The 5,018-nt window shown below is 35.9% G+C and overlaps 1 pseudogene; it reads left to right on the top strand.

The window, feature by feature from the left end:
• The first annotated feature begins 358 nt into the window (after positions 1–358).
• On the top strand, positions 359–646 carry LOC107531070 (large ribosomal subunit protein eL37-like; annotated as a pseudogene).
• Positions 647–5,018: the final 4,372 nt, after the last annotated feature.

Here is a 5,018-nt window from a genome sequence, read left to right as displayed (position 1 = left end):
CCAATAGCCCTTGCCCCATCTCACTCATTGGGTGGAAATTCCACAACAGGAGAAAAAAATGGGGAAGATCAAAGGCTACTGCCCAACCCAATGGCCTGCTTGTAAAGCAGGGTTATCATGCCAGTCCCCAACTCCAGAGTAATGGCATAGAGATTTTGCACAGTAGGAAGAGACATTCCATAAGAACAGAGATTTTCCAAGCCCTTTCCAAAGGAACTGACTTTGTTTGAAACACAGATTGAGCAAGTTCAAGCATAATGTTGATTTCAACAACAATGGAGGTTCGGGTGGTAAGCATAAAGAAGAATCTGGTAGCTCTATGAAAACTTCAAGCTAGGGTCTCAGCTACAGAAGTGAGATGATGAAGGGAATATCGTTATTTTGAAAGGGTTGAAATAAGACGCACACATCGTGCCACTGCTGTGGCTCAAAGGTCTACCACCTTTAGAAGTCAACCTGTGGCAAGTGTGGCTACCCTGCCAAGTGGAAAAGAAAGTATAACTAGAGTGCCAAGGCTAAAAGATGAAATATCACTGGGACTGGTCAAATAAGGCACCTAAAAACTGTATACCACAGATTCAGGTGTGGAGTCTGTGAAGGAATAACACCTAAACCCAAGAGGGCAGCTATTACAGCATCCAGTTGATCTTAAGGATTTCAATGATAAATCACACAATAAATGTTCTGGTTTAAAAAAAAACTTAAAGCTAAACCACATGCCAATTAGTTTACCAGAAGAACCAGGAAAAGAGACACCCAAGAAGAGCAAGAAAAAAACCCTCAAAGACTGGCCTCAAAAACTACCCGTCGCCCGGCCGGGCGTGGCTCAGCGGTTGAGCATTGACCTGGGATCCAGGCGATCAGGGTTCGATTCCCGGTCAGGGCACATGCCCGGGTTATGGGCTGGATCAATGACTCTCTCATCATTGATGTTTCTGTCTCTCTGTCTCCCTCGCCTTTCCTCTTTTTGAAATCAATAAAGATATACTTAAAAAAACAAAAAAAAAACAAAAAAAAACTACCCCTGTAGTCCTGGCTGGTGTGGCTCAGTTGGTTGGAGTATCATCTCGTACACCAAAAGTTTGTGGGTTTGATTCCGCATCAGGGCACATACCCAGATTGCGGGTTCCATCCCTGGTCAGCGTACATACAGGAGGCAACTGATTGATGTTTCTCTCTCACATCAAGGTTTCTCTCTCTCTCTTCCTCTCTCTCTCAAATCAATAAAAATATATCCTTGGGTGAGGATTTTAAAAAAAAAACAAAAAACTATTCCTGTAAAGGCTCTTGAATTTAATTGGCTACTGTCACAAAGAAAGTCCTTAACAAAATACTAGCAAACCACATTCTGCAACATATAAAAAGGAACATATACCATGACCATAAGGGATATATCTAAGGAATGCAAGGTGAGTTTAACATCCAAAATACAACTAATGTAATATACCTTATCAAAAGAATAAAAGTCAAAAACCACATGATCATCTCAATAAATAGAGGGAAAGAAATGACAGCATTTGACACTCCTTCATAATAAAAAAATATATATTCAAAAACTAGATATAGAAGAAATTTTCCCTGATAAAGTAGAAAGTATCACATTATAATTAATTGTGAAGGACTATGTTTTCGTCTGTGATTATTGTATTACGCTTGCAATGTTACATTGGCTGATTCTTTTCTCCTATATCACCACACTTTACATACCACAACATCTTGGTTGTGTTTCCTTTTGCAAGTTCAGAAATAAATCTAGAATTTCAGTCATGTTCTTTTCATTTGATTATTAAAGTAAAATATGAACTTCCTTGATATTTCAGCAAGAACAAACTCTACATGTTTCTTTAGTGAAAACTAAGGTCAAAATTAGATGAAATTGAAGTTCAGAGAAGATGGATAAAATGATGTATGTCTTGAATAACATGATGAAATATTAAAAAGAGACTAAATTTGGAAAACGGAGAACAGTAGATGGCTAAGTAGAAACATAATTATATACCAATAGATGTCAAAGGACAGATAAGTGACACATAGAAGCCGAGAATACAGAGAAATAATTAACAATGTCATTTTGAATTAAAAAAATCAAAATGAAAACTAAAAGGGGAAGTTTGTGGAATAATGTGATGTTGAAAAATTTTGCTAGATTACAAGGTATCAAAAATGTTTTTATTGTATGTTCATATAAATGATCAAAGTTAGGGTAACAGCTACCTTTAGGACACAATATTCACATATTCTCTATTTGTTTAAGAAGCAAAAAATGGGACAACTGAGAAAGATAAGCATTCTACATCAATAATGACTCTTCAGAAATATTTGCTTTGGAAGATGTTAACCTACGACAGTAGGCTCTTTTTCAATAGCCATAACTCCTAATGTTTACTTCCATAGCCAGAGTAGGGTGGATACTTGGAAGATGCTGATTTTCATATAGTAATGCCATCTCTTTTATTTGAGAGTGAAGTGAGCTCTGGAAACATTACTTGGAACACCTGGAGCTCATTCATTACATTTCACTTGATAATTTTAATAATGGGTATATATAATTTCTGTTGTATATCTATCTTTCCTCTTTTGGAAAAAGCATATACCATATGATAAAGTGGGACAATAGTGAACTTTTAAAGGTGTGCGAATATCAGATGTTTTCCTACACTGGGCATCAACTTTAGGCTGTCTTTTTTAATTTTATTATTTTATTTTACTTTTAAATATATCTTTATTGATTTCAGAGAGAGGAAGGGGGAGAGAGAGAGAGAGATGAAACATCAATAATGAGAGTCATCATTGATCGGCTGCCTCCCACACGCTCACAACTAGGGATCAAGCCTACAACCCGGGCATGTGCCCTGACTGGGAATCAGACCTTGATCTCCTGGATCCTAGGTCGATGCTCAACTGCTGAGCCACACCCGGCCAGGCTAATTGAATTTTTTTTATATGAAAGTGTCACTTTGTTCTTGACCTTAAATGGAGATATTCTGCCTGTGTTTCATACTGCAGGAAATAATAATAATAGAAAGTTACCAGCAATGATTGCTAGACCAGGCCAAGTTCCCACTGAATCATGGTCACTGAATTTTTTTTTCCATTTGCTTCATAGTTTAACTTCTGACACCAATATTAAGCCATCTTAGTTGTATTAATATATTTAATTCTATTTCATTGATTTGCAATCTTAACCTGCCTCACTTAACAGTTACTCAGAAAGAATGTACTTCAAGGGTGAAGTCTGAACAAAATCTTTAAAATAATTCATATGGAAAAACTTATTTTATCTAGCAAAGAATTGATAGAAATTTTATTATAGGGAAAATATAGTGTTTGTATCTTTAATTGCAATAATTTGAGGATCTAACGCACTGCCTCATACAAAATGAGAACTGAACAAATGTGTGCTGAATAACTGAATGAATGAAAAAAAATTATTTTAAGAAAAGGTACAAGTTGCTGCCATGTTTGAAGAATTACATCTAATCTGTGATTTGTGTATTAGAGTATTATTGGCTATGACAAAAAAAAGCTATGCTGCATCAAAACTGTAAAATGCCTAATGTTGTATGCTAAAGATTTTAGTATTTATTTCATGGATTTTAAAATAGATGAGAACATCACATGATCTCGCTTATATGTGGAATCTAAAGAATTTAATAAACTGATGAACAGAATAGATTCAATGACATGGAAGCATAGATGAGACTGACAAATGTGAGAGGGATGGAGGAGGGCAGGTGGGTAGAGGGGGAGAGAGTAACCAAATAATTTATATGCATATATGCACAACCCAAGGACACAGACAATGGTGGGGAGAGGGGTTAGGGAGGGGGTTGGGACGGGGTGGAGTGGGTCATTGGGGAGAAAAAGGGACATCTGTAATATTTTAAACAAAAATAAAATTTTTAAAAATAAAATAGATGAGTATCCTAAGTATTAGGGAAAAAAGAAAAATAGGCTAGTATGGATTTTAAGAGAGGTATTTGTTTCAATAATGTGGGTGTGATCTATAATTTCTAATAACGGAGAACAGTAAGAATTTAATACAGTATTTGATTTAGAAGTCTTCGGTGACCTTTGAGAAGGCAGACGCACATGTTGATAGAGACAAAGCCAAAAGAAAGTAAATTATATTTTCTGTTCTGGCCAAAATACAGTAACAGGGATCAGATTTATGCTCTGGAACACCTTAAAAATGGATGAAAATAAGATAGTTTGGAAGACACTGGACATCCGGAAGCAAAGACTAATCCCTGAGAGACAGGAAATAAATGAGGTGAGTCCTATGATTGTTTCACATTACTTGAGTTTCTAGTCCACAGCTCAGGGAGGGGAACCCTGGCAAAGAACAGCAATCTCACTATGTAGAGGAGATGGAGCTAAGAGACTCTAGAGAACAAGGTTGGTAGAGTTCTCAAGACAGAGGACCAAAGAGGAAAATGTCAGAAAGAGAGGGAACTACAGAACATTGTATCCCACACTAATTATTCATCTGGTTACTGATCAGCTTGTGTGTGAGTACATTATTAGAAGCCAAGAAATAAACCACTTAAATGGATTATTGATAACAATACCTAAGACGCAGGGCCTGAAATAGTGACCTTTACTGTCAGCCAGACTATAAAATCTCAAGATTCACAGGGCATTGAATAATTTACATGGAAGGGTCTTGCTGCAGTAGTGAGGAATAGTTAACCATGTAACATAACAACATTATTTAGCCATACAGTATAATATAATAGGGAACTGCTCTGTTTGTTTCTATCAAATCTTAAAAAGGAACCAAAAGGATCAAACTGTTTCCAAACAACATAACAGTATGCAAAAAAGGTAAAATATATTTATAAAAATAGAAAATACACGGTGAACAATACATCAGTTTTAAATAAAGAAAGGACCTATTTTAAAATAGATCCTATCTTCAGGCTTTAATATGTCACAGCATGGCACTCTTTTTCTGATTATTTTTGAAAATATTACTTTGAAGCATAATTGATCTTGATTGCTAAGGGTTTTTTTTG

The sequence above is a fragment of the Miniopterus natalensis genome, chromosome X (assembly GCF_054644295.1).
Source record: "Miniopterus natalensis isolate mMinNat1 chromosome X, mMinNat1.hap1, whole genome shotgun sequence".
Classification (NCBI taxonomy): domain Eukaryota; kingdom Metazoa; phylum Chordata; class Mammalia; order Chiroptera; family Miniopteridae; genus Miniopterus; species Miniopterus natalensis.
This window is presented reverse-complemented; position numbering and strand designations above follow the sequence as displayed.